Raw genomic sequence first — 22,927 nt, forward strand, 5'->3', positions numbered from 1 at the left:
GTGTCTTTCAACTTCAGAACAGGTAACTCATTCATAAAAGGTGGATTATGGCAACCTGGTAATGCAGGGATTCAATAATGTAAAGGGTTCAATATCTTCTCCTATTTAAAACAACTCATCACCCAGTGCAGGGATGGCTGTAATTTCTGGCTACAATAGGAGTTATTTGTCCAGTGTTCTGATACATAACTGGCATACAATACTGTACAAGTTGATGGTACACAGCACAAAGATTTGACGTAAATATATTGTGAAATGATCACAAAAATAAGTTTAGTTAAGATCTATCATCACATATAGATTATTTAAAAATGCTTCTTTTCCTTGTGATGAGAATTCTTAGGATTTACTCTCAAGAAATTTCATGTATGTGTTATTATGTTACATCCCCAGAATTTATTTGAAACCTCAACATTTTACTTTTGACTGCCTCCAGCTAATGTCCCCTCACAATACATATGTATTCTTTATGTGGTATATAGTATACCACAGGAATTAGTTTTTTGGGTTTTTTTTAAAGATTTATTTTAGATCCTTCCTGGTGGTGGTAGGGGATAAGCACCACACTATGAAGCAATTTGCACCCTATGCAGCATGAGTTCGATTCCCAGCTGGCCAGAGAGAAAACCATATGGTGAGGCAGACCTCTCCTGTCTCGACCGCTGCTCCCCTCAGCAGTGTATTTCAGTCAGTCTGCCTGTTCTGTTCCCCACTCTCTCAGTGAATCCTCTCAACCTCTGCATCTCTGGCCTGTACCCCAGCTCTTGTATGTACAAATAAATAAATCTTTAAAAAAAGATTTATTTTATTTATACAAGAACAGGGGTACAGGCCAGGTGCGCGGGAGAGTGAGAGGATTCACCAGAGACAGAGTGGGGAACAGAACAGGTAGACTGACTGAAACACACTGCTGAAGGGAGCAGCAGGCAAGACAGGAGAGGTCTGCCTCGCCATGTGGGCATCTCAGCGGCCAGCGGGTATTGAACTGGCACTGCAGGGGCTGCGGACAGCTTCACAGCGATGCTCTCAACTGCCTGTGCTACAAGGGAGGCCCAGGAATTTTTTTAACTAAGAACACAATTTCATGGTGGTGTGAAATAAAGAGATTTTTCTTCTACTTTCTGAGGAGGTCATCTTCCATTTTCTATGCAATCGAAATGTTTCCAATTGTTTTGTAGTTAGTAGAAATCACCTCCTTGCTCAAATCTTGCAAACAGCATATATATCAGTTCTGTAGGTTTTTATTATGAACTAGCATCTATCACTGTGGGTAGTTTATAACATGTCTGTGAAGAGGAGCCAGAAGGTGCTGATCTACATAGGAGAAACATGCATGAATAATAGCATTAAAGACTTCTTAAATTAAAGCATGTTATGGTTTTTCTAGTTGTATTTCATTAGCTTAAATGCCTGCTGCTCTGTGAATACTAATATGCTTTATTGAAATTTGGAAGAAAATAAGGGTCTAGAAAGATCAGTCTGACACCTCAAAGTTTAGGTATACAACGACCCATTTTTCAATGGTGATGTGTTATAATCCAGATGGAGACACAAGGTCAGCATGATCTTGTGAAAATATGCATATCAAAGGAGGTCATATGATTATGATGTTTTGGAATGGGCAAGAGTTTAATGTCTGCACCAGAGTTTATTTTAACTGACCTTGAAGAGTCCATTAATATAAATTTCTACCTATCTCTGAGTGATGCTAACTAAACATCTTGTAAGTTAAAATCACTATCAATCACATTTATATGTTACTTGAAAACATTCACATCAATTTTATGGTTTCCATACATTTGCATTTCAGTTATCTTTATATGATATCTACTAGAGAAAGTCATACCATTATGTATGCTTTATGCTTAAGCACTGCTCAGTAAGAGAAGACATTTTTCAGTTTAGGTCTGACATAAAAATGAACTTCAACTGGCTTTTATCATGATGTATGCTAACTAGCTTTTTTTCTCTTTATTTAATGCTATAACATCAATAATTTCTAGAAGTTAAATAAAATATTTAGAGAACTAGCAGAGGTCTGTGTAAAACCAATGTTTTAATGATTGAAAAGGTTTTACCTGGGTTCTACTTCTTATTACAGGGATTTTATTTCCCTTGTATTATCAGCAGTTGGGAAGCTTAAAACATAGGTCAGAAAGAGCTGAGAAGGATCTTTTCATTACCCTAGTTCGATTTGGTTGCTAGAAAGTGTTTTAAAACTGGATTTCATCAAAATAGTTGATGTTTTGCTGCCACTACCCACACTTCATTGTAGGTTCAGCCCAAATTCTAAAATCATCCGAGCACAGGACTATTTCCACAACCAGTCCCTGAATCACTGGAGCCTGTGATCTGGTATCATACTCTCACTGTGGAGAGGACTCAGGAAGGGTTGAGAGACACCAGGCACCAGGAACTCTGGCTGTCATCTTGCGACTTCAGTAACGTTATGTCACACTTACCCCATCACCTAAATTCTAAGGGTAAAGGATGAGAGAAGGTACTTTAAAAAAAGGAAGGGGTGTTATATGGAAATAATAATATACATTTTGCTATTATTTATACCAAGGTCCTATAATTCCTACAAAGAAGTAGAAAAATGAACAGTATATAGAGCTATTTATGTAGAGAAAGCTGGAGAAGCTAAACGCAGTATAAAAATCTTCCAAGTTATCAGAAAAAAAAAATGAGTCTATGCAGAAAACAAAACAAAAACAAAATCAACCAGTTGACAAACAGACAACAAAAACCTAAATCATATAATAAAATAATTAAACAAAAATAATAACACTAAATTAGAAAGCATAACATAAAATGAGAGGATAGAATTAAGGGTACAATAGATTCTTCAGTTATAAATAAATAAACTCAAATATTAAAGCCAAAGCCTTTCAAATTGAGTCACAGTGTACAAGTGTAAGGCAATGCTGTGTGAAAGACACACCTCCAGTGACCTGAAAAAGTAGACAATGTCAGGCAGCAGACAGGAGAACCAAATGATGAAAAAGAAGACCCACAATATTATTGCCAAATACAGTTAAATTTGGATGTTAACATTAAAGGAACCCCTAAATTGAAGTTGACTATGCATTAGAGGGGAGAACATCTATAAGGATGAAATATATGTGAACATTTGTAGTTGCAAATAAAATAAAATCAGAAGAAAATAAATTATATTACTACTTTGAAATTTTTAAATACAAACTCTTTTGAAAAACAAAAATCTAATAATGTTTCAAAGTATGTAAACATCAAAACTGAATTCTTACGTGGAATATTATCTGAATTAAATTTTTCTGAAAAAAAATAATTAATTCATTGGAATTCATTCATTCACTCACTGGAATTAATTCATTATGTAAAATACTAGAAAAATTGGAAAAAGAACAAAATAAAATCTAGAGATAGTAAAGACTAATTAAAGATAAGGTAGAAATTAATTAGAGAAAAAAAGCATGCAGAACAAATAAATAGCTGGCTCCATTAAAACAATGTAGTCAAATGATTGATTTCTCTAGAAAAAGATAGGCAAACATCACAAAGGTAAAAATGTGACATAAAAAGGAGAACATTACACACATACAAGAAATTAAAACAATAAGATATTGCTTATCAAAGCAAATTAATATACATTTGAATGAAATTCTCTTGTAGCAAATATAAATGACCCAGTCTGACCCAGAGATAGGTAGTCTAAGCAAAGACCATTTACCATTTTAGAAGTTGGACAAATAATACAAAAGAGAAACTTCACTCTCCTCTCTCAATCACACAGAACTATGCACAGGAGGTGCACAAAGCTAAATAAAACTTCTGCACAGAAAAACTGGATTAATGGGGGAAATGGTAATACCTTTCTATAGTTTTTGAATATTTTCACCAAATGAATGTATTGCATATTACAAATATTTAAAATGATAATATCAAATGCTAAAGCACTTCAAAAAATGTTTAGCTGCTGAAAGAATTTATAAAGACACTGATATATTAGACCACAGTAGTATTCACACAAAGCCCACTGCCTTTAAACCATGAATCTTTATGACATAATAATAGCACCTATGAACCATCAAGAAGAGGTGAGAGAATGGGCCTCCCCATTGGCTCAATGGGTTGAGTGCAGCGCTGTGAAGCTGTCCACAGCCTCTGCAGCTGCAGTTTAGATCCCGGCAGGCCAGGGAGATTCCCACATGGCGTGGCAGACCTCTCCTGTCTTCCTGCTGCTCCCCTCAGCAGTGTATTTTGGCCAGTCTGTCTCTATGTTCTGCTCCCTGCTCTGTCTCTGGTGAATCCTCTCAGCATCCCTTGTCTCTGGCCTGTACCCCAGTTCTTGTATAAAAATAAATAGGGGACCTACATAAGACATCAGTGTAAAAAAATAATAATAGTACAAAACACAACAAAGCAAAAATGGACAATTATAAGTCAGAGACATCCTGCAGGGGAGGAGGAGGGAGAGGGATCAGAGGGAGGGAGGGAGGAGCACAGGGGGCTGAGGTGATGGTGCACAGGTGCACTGGGGAAGGAAACTCTATGGGGACTACACCTGGGGGTGTGGGGGGAAGCAAATATTGTTTAAAAATGAACAATGATGTAAAAAATATTAAAAAAATAAAATAATCTTAAAATAAAAAAAAAAAAAGAAGAGGTGGAAGAACCACAGGGACTACACCTGAGGGAAGAAATCAGATATTTTACGAAAATGAACAATGCAAGAAAATAAATAACTAAATTTATTTTAAAAATACAGCCTCATCGGCCCTCCCCTGGTGGCGCAGCAGTTGAGCACTGGGCTGCAAATCTGCCCGCAGCCTCTGCAGCACTGGTTAGAGCTCTGGCTGCCAGCTAGGGTCCCACATGGCGCACAAACGTCTCCTGCCACGCCCGCTGCTCCCCTCAGCAGTGTATTTCATCGGTCTGCCTGTTCTGTTCCCCACTCTGGTTCTGGTGAATTCTCTCACCCTTCCGCGCTTGTATAAATAAATAAATAAATCCGTAAAAAAAAATACAGCCTCATCTTTCCCTGTGAAAATCATAAAATACTAGCATCATTACAGATAATGATAGTAAATGTTTATGTCTATGCTAAATAATTTTAATAACCATCTACCATATCCAAAGATAACAAATTATATCCAAATCACAACTTCATCTCTGTATGTCTCAGGATGCATATTTATATTTTATAGTTATGTCTTGGAAATAAAAAGAAAACATAAATTATGGTGCTTTAGTCTATTTAAAAGAAAAGTATTATTTCAGAACAAAACATAAATTGAATATGAAACAATTTTTTTTCATTTTCTCCCCCAAAGCATCTTCTCTTTTTACACATTCTTATTATTAGCATCACATCCTTCAAAAAATCCTGATTTAAACTTCCAATTTAAAAACCATGCTCGATTCCACATTTATCAATGCCCATGTTCAAAACTTATGGCAGTATGCTACCAGAAATATTTTTTCCTGTTCCAGTAACCTGTTGAAATTTGCATAGTTATCAGAAAAAAAAAAACATACAGGGTTTCTCACATCACCTAAATTCATAATTAACCTTATTAACAGGTTATTAACCAAAACCAGAGCTCTAATTTCTAGCTCAACATTACTTTCCAATATTTCCCTGAAATGTCCATGGAATTAAATAAAAACTCATTACATAGAAAAATAATGCAATAACCCTGAGGACATCTTAATAGTTATAATATGTAATTGAATTTAAAAATTATTATAATAAGGATTCAAATTATGAAAGAGAATATGTGAAAAAGGTAGCTATCCTCTCCATAAACATACACACAGACACACACACACACACACACACACACACCAGCTGGGAGACAGGGTTACATATTCTAGGGCTGCTGTAAGACAGAACCAGCCTGGTTTTTTTGTTTGTTTGTTTGTTTGTTTATACTGGTTCAGCGAGCTGCAGGAAAGGGCATTGAAGGAGAGAAATAGTATCACCTCAATGCAGAGGAAGTAAAAACGGTAAAAACCTGCTCAAAACCAAGAGGTGTACATCCCCACCAAACCTCAGGCTATATTTCTGAGTTCAATAACAACCAGAGCCAATGTGGCAGAGAAAAATTCGGTCCACATTGTTGTGATAAAAACAAACTTAATAAATAATTCAGCTTTCCTCAGATAAGTAAAACGATAGCCCTAAAAGTAACACTAATGATAGAAAGGAAGAGGTAACCAGAAAAATCAAGAAGAATGTGAGACTGAAAAGTTCAGGAGTGCACAGGCAATCTCATTAGAACGCAAGATGAAGCAGCCTCCGTGGATTAAAAATCCAAAGCCTGCTCAAAGAAATAAGATAAAGCAGCCTCAAAATAAAATAAAAGTCTTTCAGAATGAGAACAAACAGATTAAATTAATTTAAAAAATGTATGATTGAAGGGTGAAAAAAACAATAAAAGAAGAAAAATATTATAAAATCTTAAGAATTCCTGAAAAGGTTAATGAGTTTTGTTCTCGTCTTCTTTTTTTTTTTTTTAATTTCAAGGGAAAGCAAATTAAAAACATGATGATCTGAACAAGTAGAAAAGAGGTTGAGTGCCAGAAGAGAAGGGTACAAATTCCAGAACTTTCCAAGGAAAGTGCTGTGGCTTGTGAATGTGCACTCCAGCTGCTCTTTGCTAGTGAGGCAGCTGGAGGGATCTAATAAAATAGAATATCTCTGATATTTGAGGAATCAACACATAATCTTTTCCACCCCAGTTATCCTTTATTAATAAAAAAAAAAACCTAAAAGATGTATTTTACCCAATTAAAAGTTTGGCATTATTTAAATGAGTGAAAAACTGGTGGTCAATACTCAGTACTGATAAAAATTAAAAGTCGTATACTTGAGGACCTCCCTGGTGGCCCAAGGGTTAAAGTCAGCACTATCAAGCTATCCTCAGCTACAGCAGGAAGAGCTGTAGGAAGAGCTCAATTCCTGGCTGGCAGGGATCTAACTTACATGGCACAGCAGACCTCTCCTGCCTCGCCTGCTGCTCCCCTCAGCAGTGTATTTCAGTAGATATTCCTGTTCTGCTCCCCACTATCTCCCACCCCCCACACCTCTGGCTTACACCCCAGTTCTTAAATGCATAGATAAATAAACCTTTTTTTTTTAAAAAGGCACATATCTAAACAAAAGACACATGTAATACATACATCTTTTTTTCTAAAAAGAGAAGAGTAATAATGTAAAAAATTGAACAACAACCTGAACCTAAAATTCCAGAACATATACTAAGAAACATACATACACTAAAGAAAAGAAAAGGGAGTCTTGGTAATTCTTAGTCTTAAGCCATGGAGGAAAGAATAAAAAAACAAAAGGCATCACCACAAGACTAAAACCTGACTCACCCAGCTATGGAAATCAAGATCCATAGGTGCCAGTACCTGATCACAAGGCATAAGGCCCAAGTAGGTATTAGATGCTGTAGGGAGCATCGAGAGCACAGACCTGAGGGTAAATACATAGAGATTGGGCCCATCATGGAATCTCTGGTCCCTTTCGGATTCTGCAGTTATCCAAAATCAGTAGCAAATAGGCCACTCCACAAAGCAGTGAACCCCTCCCAAAGAGAAAAAGACTGTATCAGTACAGTCTCTGCACAGGCTCAGGGCAGCAGTCCCTCTGCCCATCTGTGACTATGCAGGTGCTTTTTTTCACCAATTCTCTTCCTCTGCAGGGCAGCAGCCTCCTCCCTGCCCATGACTTGTACCATGAAAGGGCTTTTCCTCACTGACCTCAGCAGAGGCAGCCCTCCTCAAGGCCGTCCACCTGCAACCATGCAGGCCTCTCTCAGCAAACCTACCCTTTTGGGGCAGCTCTTTCTGCCCACTTGTGTCTATGCAAGTGTTTTTTATTCTTCTGTCCCTTTTTCATAATAAACCTGTTCTTTAAGTATAACTAACATTTCTGTTTCATGGAGAAACTTGACAGGGAAATTTGCCGAATGCTGCTGAAAGGAGAGCTCTGATGAAACCTTTCCCAGTGTGAACCCAAGGACCCCGCACTCCAAACCCACTGACTCCAAAGCTAAGTCATTAAGTATCTGGAACTCAAAAATGTGTCATCGTTGAGTCTGGTGATTCAACCTTTTGAAAGGTTCAATGGCATATGGCCAGGTCAAGTGGGATCACAGTAACATTGCAAAGCTGGTCTGTAGTTAGTAAATCTAGATGTCCAATTATAAATAAAAATTAAATATATATTTTTTTATTATTAATGCAGCCTCAGACACACTAAAATGATATCTCTCCTTACAGTGAATCCTAGTTAATACAGAGTATATATAAATCTTAGCCACATAAGGTTTTTATTAAGGTTTTGATGCTGAACTATAAAGTATCAGCAAATATTCAAGGGGCATTAGTTATGTGAAGGAAATATGTGATATAAATACACAAGCAAAAAGAAAATAGGAACTTGGAAGTATCAGAGATAATGCAGAGATTATTTTAAAAGAAAAATATATTGTCATTTAAGTGCTATTACCTTTATGGAAAAAGGATGCCTTGTTCTATAAAAAGACAACAGGAGAGAATACAGAGTGCTTGAAAATATTTAAAAATGGTTAACCATCTATTTTTGGGCATGACTGGATCAAGAAGATGTGGTATATATACACAAGGGAATATTACTCTGCAATCAAAAAAGGTAAACTCATGCAATTTGCAGAAACATAGATGGAGCTGGAAGAGATCATGCTCAGCAAAATAAGCTAGAAAGAAAAAAAGAAAAATAGCAGATGGTCTCACTCATAGCAGGAATCTAGAAAAAAACTAAATAAGGGGCCGGGAAAAAGAATAACTATAATAAAGAAAAAATCAAAATCAACAAGCAACTATAAACCAGAGACACACTATGGGAGGGGGCAGAGGAGGGATTGGGGTCAACATAAGGGGTGTGCAATTGTATGGGGAATATAATCAAGAATAAAATGCATACATTGTGCAATAATGAAAAATGATGTAAGAAATATATAAAAGAAAAGAAAAAAAAGTGCAAATGAGCTCCATATTTAAAAAAAATTGGTTAACCAATTAATCAATAAAGGGTTGGAGGTAAAGTTGTAAAACTCTGGGAAAGTAAAATTAAAAGATTGAAAATAAAATAAAAAAAATATTTGAATTTTAGAAGACATTACAATAACAGAATCACATGAAACACAGAAGAAACACAGTAAGACAATTATAACAGAAAAAAGTCAAGACAATTTCTTAGTAGCATAGGAGATAAAGCATATTGACTGGGGCCTCCCTGGTGGTGCAAGGGGTTAAGCACAAAACTATGAAGCTATCCGCAGTCACTGCAGCACAGTTCCATCCCTGGCAGGTCAGGGAAGTGACCCACAGGGTGCTGCAGACCTCTCCTGCCTTGCCCACTGCTCCCCTCAGCAGTGTATTTGTGTCAGTCTGCCTGTTCTATTCCCCACTCTGTCTCTAGTGAATCCTCTCACCCCCCGCACCTCTGGCCTGTTCTTGTATGCATAAATATTTTTTTTTAAAGCATACTGACTGAAAAGACCCACAGAACTCCAAGTAAAAGAATAATTATTTAAAAAGAAGGCTCAAGAAAATGTATTTCATCATGAAATTTCAAAACAAAGTTTCTAAAAACTTCCAGGAAAAAAAACAAACACCCAAATCAAGTATAAATCAAGTATAAATAGCACTGCATTTCTCAAAAATGAATCCTAAATTCTAGAGCATATAGTGAAGAAAAACATTTAAAATTCTGAGTGACTATTATTTGCAACCTACAGTTCTCTGCCCGGCTGACTCAAACAAAAGTGAAGACAGAATAAAGGAGTCTCTGGAAGATGCTTGGGAAATAAATAGAGTATAAGCAAAGAAAGAAGACACGGAATCAGTAAGTAGGGGATCAAATAAAAGAAAGGACAAAAGGAATTTCCGAGTGCTGGTAAAAGGTGCTATACAAGATGAGAGCTGAGTAGCACATATCAAGAGGGACCAATACAAGCTGAAATTGAAGACTCCAGAAAAAGCATGAGATATTCAATAGGATGAAACTGACAGACTGATTGATATGTTTGATTAGATTGGATATGTTGGATAATTTACAAAAAAATATAAAGCATCCAAATAAAGGCAACTAATAAAAAAAAAACTGTTTGATAAAGGAAATGTTATGGCGCTTCAGGGTTCAACTGTGAACAGTGTTTTATATAATCATAATAGTGTACACCAAGTATAGTGAGTTAACTACTGTGTCTAAGGATACCTTTAAAAATATATGAAAATTATTTTTATATAATGGTAAAAAATAATGACTTCAGAGAATGAAATAAAGATGACTGATAAGCATGGCTTATAAGTTTCAGGCAGAATCAGCATCCTTGTCTAATTAAAAACATAAAAAAAGAAAGTGCTGGGCCTCCCCTGGTGGCACAGCTTTGAGGGCTGGGATGTGAAGCTGCCCACAGCCTCTGCAGCGCCGGTTCCATCCAGGCCATCAGCCAGTGTCCCACAGGACTCGCAGACCTCTCCTACCACACCCGCTGCTCCCCTCAGCAGTGTATTTCATTGGTCTGCCTGTTCTGTTCCCCTCACTGGCTCTGGTGAATTCTCTCACCCTCCCGCGCTTCTGACTGTACCCAGTGCTTGTATAAATAAATAAATAAATCTTAAAAAAAAAAAAAGTGCTTAGTAAAAGTTTAGTAAAAGATATTTAGTACTGATGTAGGTTTAAGCATAATAATTCTAGAAGATTGACTATATTTGTATCAAATAAAACAGTGAAAATATGTATAGAGATAAATATCAGAAATTAGGAAATAATATTATTTAAAAATAATAAATAATATTAGGAAATATTAAATAATAATATTTAAAAATTAGGAAATAATGTACCAAGAAAAGTCAAGAAACAACAAACTATTAGATCAAGTAAAATAATTCTATAAAAAGTTTGGTCATAACTTAAAAATAACATTGAATAGTTATTATTCAATAGCAATATTAACCAATTATAACAATTAAAGAAATTTCAAAGTATTATTAAATTACGTAAAGCATAAGAGTAAACAAATCAAGAAATATGCAGGATATATTAAAACTTATGAAGAATATAATAAAAATTTCAATGAATAGAAAATGAGTTAATAGTCCTAAATAAGAGACTTGAACATTATATATCTTTGCAATGTATTTATAATTGTTTATATTTTTAAGTACATATGTGTATATATTTCATAATGGGAAAATTCTAATAACCAATGATAAAGGTAATTTTATAATAAAACATTATAAAGTAATAATTTTAAAATATAAGGTAGAGGACCTCCCTGGTGGCTCAGCGGTTGAGCACTGGGATGCAAAGCTGCCTGCAGCCTATGCAGTGCCAGTTCGATCCTCGGCCACCGGCATGGGTCCCACAATGCACACAGACCTCTCCTACTGCACCCGCTGCTCCCCTCAGCAGTGTGTTTCATCAGTCTGCCTGTTCTGTTCCCCACTCTGTCTCTGGTGAATTCTCTCACCCTCCCGTGCTTCTGACTGTACCCAGTGCTGTATAAATAAATAAATAAATCTTAAAAAAAAATAAGATAAGGTAGAATGTCTGCCAGAAAAATACAAATAATTTCTAAATTAAAAGCACAAGTATATATGAACAATCTTAGTAATTTATTACATGGGTCATTTCAATAAATAAAGATAAACTAATCAACAGAGTGTTAGGATAAGTGGATAAACTTTTCTAAAACTTCAAATATAAATTCTATCTCATTCTTTATCCCTACATAAGATAGGGATTTATAAGAATTTAAGTATAAGCAAACTAAGAGGGATGTATTTTTATCTTGGGTGAAGAGTCCTATGTAAGTGTGGAAGGATTTAACACTTTTCTATGCATTATAATTTATTTTCCTTGTTAGAGTCCTGAATAAATTACTCTCTGTAGAGATGAAAATACTGAATATCTAATAGGAGAAAACTCATTGATCTCCAATCATGAAGAGACATATTAGAATTTTTTCAAAGATTTATTTATGTATACAAAAACTGTGGTATAGGCCAGAGGTGGGGGGTGAGAGGATTCACCAGGGACAGAGTGGGGAGCAGAACAGGTAGACTGACTGAAATACACTGCTGAAGATAGCATCAGGCATGACAGAAGGGGTCTTCTGTGCCATGTGGGTCACCGCCCTGACCAAGGATCAAAGTGGTGCTGCAGTGACTGCTGATAGCTTCACAGTGCTGGGTCTTAACCCCTTGTGCCACCAAAAAGTTCTATGAGTTTCCATATTTACCTAGCCAGGTTTGATGCAGAAGAATTCTGAAATATCTATGGAAGTTACTTGCACTAAAATGGCAATGTGGAATACATTACCAGAATATCAAAGCATAAAAAGGAAAATGACAACCCCTTTTCACTTGATTTCTATGTGCATACTCAAGTGTCTTCTTAACTCCTTCAGAAAAGAAAAGGCATGACAAAGAAAGGAATTGTGAAACAGACAGAGAAGAGGACCAGGAGACATGATAATGAAAGAATCTTTGTTCAGTTGATAGCATCTATTAGTCCCATCTGTGGTGTTATTGAAAAGAACCCAGTGGGATGTCAGGTAGTAAATACCAATACAATGGAGAGTCTACACAGCATTACTAACTTGTTCCAGGGTAGAAAATATGAAATCTTAACCTCCAACAACTCAGAATATTATGATAGATTGGCTGTATTTTGAGATGGGACCTTTAAAGACATGAATAAGGTAAAATGAAGATGAAATAGTAGAACCTTATTTCCATGTGACTGCTACCTTTATAAAAAGAGAGACACCACACATGTGTGCATTCAGAGAAAAGACTATGTGAGGACACAGTGAAAGGGGAGGCCTCAAAGGCCTTATTTCCATGTGACTGCTACCTTTATAAGAAGAGAGACACCAGACATGTGTGCATACAGAGAAGACTGTGAGGACACAGTGAAAGGGGAGACCTCAAAGGAACCTTAATCCATAAGCATTTGATTTTGATTTAACTTTCCTAAGTAAGAAAATTAATTTATTTTGCTTAGTCCAGCCAGTTTCTGTTATTTTCTTATGGCAGCCTCATGAGGAAATAAATATATATTCACATACACTCTCACACACTCTCACACACAGAAACTATTGTTCAACCAGAGACATTCACTGTAAAAGAAAAGCAACCACAAAAAACAAATGTTTTAAGTATTTTGAAAGGAAAATTTACAGTGTTTGGTCCAAAAGAAAGTTCGTGAAAAACTGTATTTTCTATGAAAATAATTAGACATTTTGTGCTAGGCATATACAGAATGTGAGCTATGCTCTATTAATAGTAAATAGGTAAGGGGTAGGAGAACAAATGAAAGTTTTCCAGTGAACCATGGTGTTACAGTCACACTAGGTCACAATTTTCTCATGTCTTAGACATCTCAAGGTCAAAATTTCAGTGTGAGCAATAATAATAGCAACGATTTATTAACTATTCATTATGTGCCAGATTTGCATTATCTCATTTGACATACAAATTGACCATGGAGGTAAGTTACTTCATTTGAAATATTGATATTAGGAAACAGTTCTTTAAAAAAGAAAAAAATAAAACAAGCAATTTACTCAAGTTCTCAGAGCTAGAGAGCAGCAAGATGAAAATTTAGAGTCTTGGGGCCTTCCTGGTGGTGCAAGGGGTTAAACACGGGCTCTGCAGCAAGAGTTCAATCCCCAGGCAGCCAGGGAGCTACCCACATGTGCAGCAGACCTCTCCTGACTCGCCTGCTGCTCTCCTCAGTAGTATATTTCAGTCAGTCTGCCTATTCTGTTCCTGATCCTGTCTCTGGTGAATCCTCTCACCACCATGCCTCTGGCCTGTACCCCAGTTCTTGTATGCATAAATAAATAAATCTTTGGAAAAAAAAAAAAAAGCTTTAGAGTCTTGCTCCTGCACTAAAATTGTTAGATCTCTATGTATCTTTTACCTGTAAATGACTCTGAAATGTGGAGATCATGGTTTGTACATGAAATATACATAGTAAAGAGAATACCTGTTTCTATGCAATAAAGATATAATGGCATTGCCTTGGAAATCTAAAACTAAATGCTTTAGTTATTACTATTTTTTAAAGATTTATTTATTTATACACACAAGAACTGGGGTATAGGCCAGAGTTGTGGGGGGTGAGAGTATTCACCAGAGGCAGAGTGGAGAACAGAAAAGGCAGATCGACTGAAACACACTGCTGAGGGGAGCAGCGGAAGAGTCAGGAGAGGTCTGTTGTGCCATGTGGGTAGCTCTCTGGCCAGGGATAAAACCCGTGCTGCAGTGGCTACAACAAGCTTCATAGGTTGTATCTTAACCCCTCGCACCACCAGGGAGGTCCAGTTATTATTTTAATAAATATCAAAAAGTATAATTCCATTTTACCTACATGACTACTTAGATAAGCAGTTAATCAAAGAGCCATGGAGTTGAATCCATTAATGATGGGCATATCCATATGGATTATGTAATCAAGTCAACAGTGGAAAATATCATGGCTATATTTATATTTAAGTGAATCAAAATATTTTTGCGGGCCTCCCCTGGTGGCGCAGTGGTTGAGCTCTGGGCTGTGAAGCTGCCTACAGCCTCTGCAGCGCCGGTCATATCCCCGGCCACCTGGCAAGGGTCCCACATGGCGCGACAGGCCTCTCCTGCCACGCCCCCTGCTCCCCTCAGCAGTGTATTTCGTCAGTCTACCTGTTCTGTTCCCCGCTCTGGCTCTGATGAATTCTCTCACCCTCCCGTGCTTCTGACTGTACCCAGTGCTTGTATAAATAAATAAATAAATCTTAGAAAAAAAAAATCTGCTTCTCCATTACCAAATCATATTTAATTGTGATCATTTGTTGGAGTAATTTGAAAATAAATCTTATACATGGCATGTGAAATACAAGGGCAGGTACCATGATTATAAGTATAACTTGTGGGAAAAAATCTTTAGACCAGCATAAGATATAAATGACTTCAAATAGGTTACGTTGTTTGGCTAGTTTTACCAGGTAAATTTCCACACTTAACCAATCTTATACTCCTGTAAAGACAGAACCTAAGCAAGACTGATTAGCAACCCTATTGATTAGTATTTATTCCCATAAATACTAAAGAAAAATAGGGAAAGAAGGAGTCCTGGGAATCAGAAGACTTAGTGCTAACTTTGACTAAGGCAAGTCCTTCCAACTCTCTGCCCACACTTTCTCCCTGGATAAAATGAAAGGATTGACTCATTTATTGAGAATCTACTATGCATGTTCTGAGAGCTCACAATTCAACAAACTTACTAACAAAAAAGTGAAACACAGGGGTCTCCTTGGTAGCACAGGAGTTAAAGACACAGCACTATCAAGCTGTCAACAGCCACTGCAACATGAGTTCCATCTCTGGCCAGGGAGCTAACACACATGGTGCAGCAGACCTCTACTCTCTCACCCGTTGCTCCCCTCAGCAGTGTATTTCAGTAGATCCACCTATTCTGCTCCCCACTGTGTCTCTGGTGAATTCTTTCACCTCCTATACCTCTGGCCTACACCCCAATTCTTGTATGCATAAATAAATCTTTTAAAAAAAAATGAAAAACAACATAACAGGATACTTTAATAAAGATATGGTCATGTTTTACTCTTATAACAAAGTTCAGAATAGCCCTGTCTTCCCTATGGGAAGCACTAGACTTGTTTGTACTCGACACTGATAGAAAAATAGAGCTCTCCAGGTGAAAGGGGCATTAGGAGATACAGAAACTGTGTAAAGAAAGAAATAAAGAGAGTCAGTTAATATTGGGGGCTGCTTAGGTACTTTGTGGTAGGGGCAACTCAATATAGATAAGTGCTCATAGGGGAACATTTTATGGAGGGCACATGAGCTTAGACAATATGCTTACTCTGACTTTAACATTAGAAATTCATATTTGACTCACATAGTTCAATGCATAATCTGTAAGTGTGATATTGCTTTTGACACTTAAAAATCTTTGGATGAAAATTGTCCAAAGTTGTCTCAAGTTAATGTTCCTACAACACCGTACCCTGAATAGCCTATTCCATTTATTGTGGTTCTAAGTTAGAATAGATTTAGAAAAAAAAAATTCTAAATTTACGAACACCTCAATTTGGCATTTGTATTTAAATGCTTAGGAAATTAAGCAATTGCCTGCAATATTCCACTTCACTGAACATTATCTTTTAATTAACAAAATGCTCAGGGACATATCACTGCTAGGGGACTTTCACAGTTTTCCACTTGGTGATGAAACAAGTACATTGTTCAAGATCATTTAATTATTACTGGCACATCAGTATGTGAGAATAAAAAGATTTTTGTTAGTATGGAAAAAAATCCCAAAGAGAAATAAAAAATGAATCTGCACACTATGTATGAGATGTCATCATTTGTTACATAGTAAAAATATTTCCATTCAATAATCACATTTTATGCTCTAACTCCATTGTTGCACATTAACTCTATTGGTCTTGATTAAGAAAGATCCTGAATCATAGAGGCCACATATAAGGTAGTATGCTATCAGCTGAAAAACAATCATGGACAGGTAGCATATACACAGTACTAAACAGCTTTATTCTGAAGTGAAAAATATTTTGTCATATAGTGTATTCTGGGGGTCTCATACAATCCTGAGACAGAAGGAACTATATAGATCCTGAAGCCAAAACTGATGTGTAGTGACCATCTGTATTGTGGTGACAGAAATCAATGTCAATGACTTCTAGGTTTGCGCCATCTGCCATATCTTAGCTACACTGTAGAACCAGCAGCACTTTCTTTTACATAACAAGATTGTTAGAGTTAAAAATAATTTGTTCCAAGAAATGAAAATTCTAGTGCAACAGAGAAAAGGCTCAGTGTTTTCTGGTATAGAAATCCAATGGAATATAGAGCATATACTGATATGAAGTTTGCACAGCAATACGGAAAAACATTTCTTATACTATGTAAATTAAAAAAAAAACTAGGTGAAATGAGTGAGGAATTAAACTATTATTGTAATTATGTAAGTATGTATGCATGTAGGCATAGACAACTATATAGACATGCAATTGTTCAAAATCAGGGACTATAAGAATAAAATTCACTTTAATGTGAGATTTTAAAGGATTTTCCTTAATTCCATATTAGTATTGTGAAATTGCCACTTACTTTAAAATGGGAAAGAAACAAATTTTCAAGCAATTCCTAGTTGGTGAGGTCACAATTTGAATTATTGTAATGTGTGATTCATGTCAGTCTAAAGGAAGATTTACAAATAATAAGTGGGTTTTATGACTATTTTTATAATTGTGTTATAGTGGTTGAAATAAAGTGTAATGTATATATAAATCTCTACATGCTATAACCACAATAGTTTGCATTTTCATGGTGTTTTAATACCTAATAGTGATTGTTCACACGTATTTATTGATAGTGATCATTTAAACATGAGGAAATCAATGCATACAAAGTCTACTACAGTTGTATTAAAAGGGGGTAGGTCCAGGCCTCCCTGGTGGCCTAGGGATAAATCGCAGTGCAATGACCACAAGGAACCACAGCAATGACTGACTTTGATCCCCAGCCAGGGAGCTAACTCACATATGGTGCAGCAGAATTTTCCTGTTTTGCCAGCTGTTCCACTTAGCAGTGTATTTAGCAGATCCTCCTGTTCTGCTCCCCACTCTCTCTGATGAGTACACTCACACCTGCACCTCTGGGCTACACCCCAGTTCTTCTATGCTAAAATAAAATTAAAAACAAAAATATTAAAAATAAATAAATAAATAAATAAATAATAAAGTAAAAGGGAGTAGGTCCTAAAAATGCTAGTAAGTACTGTGAGGAGAACTCATTGTGAGTTAAAAGTATTTCTATTATTTATTATTGCCTGACAATTTAATACAGGATCATGATATAAGATTCAGAAAATATAGGAGGCAATAAAGAACAAATAAATATCACATATAATTATGTACATAGATATAACTGTCTATCTACAAATATTTTCTTTCAGCCATTTTATTCACAGGATGATTCCATTATTTCTGTCTATATTCTTGCTAAGAAAGTAACTTTTGGTTTATTGTACCCTATCCAGTTGAACTTCCACAATCATGGAAATGTTCTCTACCTGTGTTGTCTTAAAGAGAAAATACTTTTAAACTCATGAAATGATGTTAGAGCTACTTAGAAAATACATTTATAGATTAAATTAACCTTATTTACTTCAATTTAAGCTTAAAATACATGTAACTAGTAGCTACTATTTTGAAAAAGTACAAGTCTAATATTTAATTCTTTATGATCTCTATTTTCTCCATTTTAAAATTTGTTCTTGTATTCAGAATTCTTCAGTTTTAACATAAAATTTCTAGATATGACTATCTTATTTATTAAGTTTGAGAAACATAGCATTTTCCACGTAGATGAGTGACACATGGGGAGGATGACTAAGCGATAAGAGTAGCTCTTATTTTGATGTGATATCTCCCTTTGTCCTAACTTTCTGGGATGTGTTTCTAAACTCACTTCCTATGGTTCAATGACAGAAGGTGTTTTAGGTTGATGGCAAACTTCCAGGCCTCAGCAATCCAAACTTCCAGGCCCTTAGGACACCCCTATTTGGCTAAGCTTTTTCTCACAAGGGGGTGAGTAATTTGGAGTATTTTATTCAGATTATTCTTTCTTCTTTCCTTTCTATAGGCACACTACTTATCGTAAAGTTCTTTCACATTGAGAGTCTATTTTGCCTTTCTGCATTTGATGGCCAGACCACTTTGGAGTATACAAGTGGTCTATGGGGACCCCTTGGATGTACACTATAACTGACTGAACCTTAGATTTACTTCAATCTTTAACTCTTTTTCTTTTGTTTTTATAGAAACCCTGTCACTGAGGGCCTCCTTAGTGGCTCAGCTGGTTGAGCGCAGTGCTGTGAAGCTGTCTGCAGTCTCTACAACATGGGTTCAATTCCCGGCCAGCCAGGGAGATTCCTACATGGCAGAGAAGGCCTCCCCTTTCTTGCCTGCTGCTCCCCTCAGCAGTGCGGTTTGGCCCTTCTGCCTGTTCTGCTCCCTGCTCTGTCTCTGGTGAATTCTCTCACCCTCCTGCACCTCTGGCCTGTACCTCAGTGCTTGTATAAATACATAAATCTTTAAAAGAAAAAGAAATCCTGTCATTGTTTGTACAATATATGCTTAAATTTAGATACAACTATAAGAATGTTTCTAGAAATTTGACAAAACTCTTTAATGGGACTGATCTGCTCTGAAGAATTAGAGAAGCCCTTTAATATGTTGTCCCAGCTGTTTATCTTTGCCTTTGCTATCACTGCTTGGTGTGAGGAGTCTTTATTTATTTTTTTAAATAAATTTTATTTTTAAATTCCCCATACAATTGCAACCCCCTTATTTTGACCCCAATCCCTCCCCTCCCCGCCCCCATAGAGTGTCTCTGGTTCATAGTTTTTTGTTGATTTTGATTTTCACTTTCTTATAGTTATTCATTTTCCTGGTCCCTTATTTAAGTTTTCTAGATTCCTGCTATAAGTGAGACCATCCGGGATTTTTCTTTTTCATTCTGGCTTATTTCGCTGAGCATGATCCCTTCCAGCACCATCCATGTTGCTGCAAATTACATGTGTTTATCTTTTTTGAATGCTGAGTAATATTCCATGGTGTATATGTACCACATCTTCTTGATCCAGTGAGGAGCCTTTAAAGATGTTGCTGAGGTGCATGTCGCATGTCATGTAGTGTTTTGCCTATATATCCTTCTATATATTTTGTGTTTTCAGGTCTTATGTCTAGTTCTTTAATCCATTTTGAGTTGGTTTTTTGTGCATGGCGTGAGGTAGTCTTAAAGCTTCATTCTTTTGCATGTAGCAACACAGTTTTCCCAGCACCATTTATTGAACAAATTTTCTTTTCTCCATTGCATATTCTTTGCTCTTTTGTCAAAGATTTGTTGGCCATAAATCTGTGGGTTTATTTCTGGATTTTCTTAGAGACCCTTTTCTATGAAATAACTAAACAACTCAACTTCTGAATTGTCAAACTTCTTAAATTTCCAAAGGTGGGATGGAAAGGAGTAAATAATCTGCTACCAAAAATATGTCTGTTGCAAGTGGATTATTTCTTGGGAGGGTCTCTGAAGGCTGGGTGGAGGCTGTATTTAATATTTATATCTAACCTTCTCTCTGTAACAGTCTATGTTAGGTAGATCTATTCCCCTTACCTCTTTTCTTTTTTTTTTTTTTTTAATGGTATTAACAAATCTGGCACATAACGAATAGTCAATAAATTATTGCAATTATTATTGCCCACACTGAAATTTTGGCCTTCTTACCAAAAGAAAATAAAAAAAAAGTTATATTATCATATAAATAGAGGCAGAAAATGCATTTGATAAGTTTTAGCATTTATTTTTTTATTATTTATTTTTTTATAGAGGCATGTTATTTATTTGTTTGTTTGTTTGCTTGTTTGTTTGATGGTTTGTTTTTACATGCACTGGGTACAGTCAGAAGCACGGGAGGGTGAGAGAATTCACCAGAGCCAGAGCAGGGAATAGAGCAGGCAGAAGGACCGAAGTACACTGCTGAGGGGAGCAGCGGGCGTCAGGAGAGGTCTGCCCGCCATGTGGGACCCTCCTCCAGTGGCCGGGGAGCAGCCGGGGATCAAACCGGCGTTGCAGAGGCCGCGGGCAGCTTTGCAACCCAGCGCTCAACCGCTGCGCCACCGGGGAGGCCCAAGCATTTATTTTTTATTAACTCCATATAACAAATTGGGGTAGATGAAACATACTTCAGTATAATCAAGGCCATATGAAAATACCAGACTTAAAACCATGCTTTATTTTTTTTTATTTTTTTTAGCTTTCACAGTGTTTTATTACATTTTATTTTTTTAATTTTTTAATAATAAATTTTATTTTTGTATTCCCCATACAATTGCAACCCCCTTATTTTGACCCCAATCCCTCCCCTCCCGCCCCCTACCCCCCACAGAGTGTCTCTGGTTCATAGTTTTTTGTTGATTTTGATTTTTACTTTCTTATAGTTATTCATTTTCCTGGTCCCTTATTTAAGTTTTCTAGATTCCTGCTATGAGTGTGTGGAGATTTCTGGACCTACTAAACATAGAGCTTCCATATGATCCAGCAATTCCACTCCTAGGTATTTACCCAAAGGACACAGAAACATCAATTCCAAAGAGCACCTGCACCCCTATGTTTATAGCAGCACTATTTACAATAGCTAAGCTTTGGAAACAACCCAAATGCCCAAAAATAGATGACTGGATCAAGATGTGGTACATATATACCATGGAATATTACTCAGCATTCAAAAAGGATAAACACATGCAATTTGCAGCAACATGGATGGCTCTGGAAGGTATCATGCTAAGCGAAAAAAGCCTTACTTTAGACCATACTTTAAAACCATACTTTAGACCAAGAAACTAAAACCTTTTGATATAAGATGTGTTACAAGGCAAGGATGGCTACTTTCACCATTGACTATTCAACACAGTACTGGGAGACCTAGCAAGAATAATTAAGCAGAAGAAAGACAAACAAGGATTCCAAATTAAGAAAGGAGAACTAAAAGTATCACCATTTGCAGGTGACATAATAATATACATAAATAACCCTAAGACTCCACTGAGAAACTAACAGAAATGGTAAATCAGCAGAGTTATGTGTCAGGTTACAAAATCAATTCACAAAAATCTGCTGCTTTCTTTGAAAGCAGAAAAGAAAAAAATGATAAGATAATATCATTTACCATCATATAAAATTTGATTAAATACCAAAAAATAAACTAAATAAAGTAGGTACATGTGATAGACCTGTACCATGAAAACTTTAAGACTTTTTTTTAAAAGATAGAAGAAAACACAAATAAATGGAAAAAAATATCCCCTACTCAAAGATTAGGAAGAATTAAATTTGTTAAAATGGCAATCTTACACAATATTCAATGCAATATCTATCATAGTTTCCATGTCATTCTTCAAATAAATTGAACAAACATTACTGAATTTCACACTGAATTTCAAATTCAATTCAAATTCATTACCGAAAAAAGGAGGTATTACACACCCAGGCTTCAAATAATATTACAAACGGTAGCTATAGTAATCAAAACAGTATGGTACTGGAATAAAAATACACACACACATAGAATGGAATAGAATTGAGAGCCTAGAACTAAATCTGCACTTATTCGGATAGTTTATTTATGACAAAGGAGCCAAGGGCATACAATGGGAAAATGAGAGTCTCTTCAACAAATGATGTTGAGGGAATTAGACAGCCACATGCAAATAAAATAAAATAAAACTCTAATCTTCTTACATAACCTTTTCCAAAAAATAACTCAAAATGGTGTAAAGACTTAAGTGAAAGATATCAAGTAACAAAATACATGTAACAAAAATAAGCAAATCTCTCCATGTACTGACCTTGTATTTGGGTATTATACTACCATAGCAGGGAAACAATAGCAAAGGCAAACAAATGGGACTACATCAAACTAAATAACCTCTGCACAGAGAGGTATAATTAAAATGAAAAACTCACTATGCTGAATGAGAGAAAATATCTGCGCATCATATATCTGACAAGGGACTGATATCCAAGATCTACAAAGAAAAAAAACCAACAACAACAACAATAAAACAAAATATAAAAAATAAAAAAAATGGGCAGAAGAGTTACATGGACATTTTAAGTACATATACATTGCTTTCTTCCTTTGCAAAGCAGCAGTGGCAGCTCTTCTGACCACTTCTGACTTTTCAGGATCTCTCTATTTATCTCTCCATTTGCTAATAAACCTGTCCTTTAAAAATGTAAAATAAATAAACAAATAAATAGACATGGAGGTAGCCTATAGGCACATGAA

Source organism: Talpa europaea (genome assembly GCF_964194135.1).
Source record: "Talpa europaea genome assembly, chromosome: 11".
In the NCBI taxonomy this organism is placed as follows: Eukaryota; Metazoa; Chordata; class Mammalia; order Eulipotyphla; family Talpidae; genus Talpa; species Talpa europaea.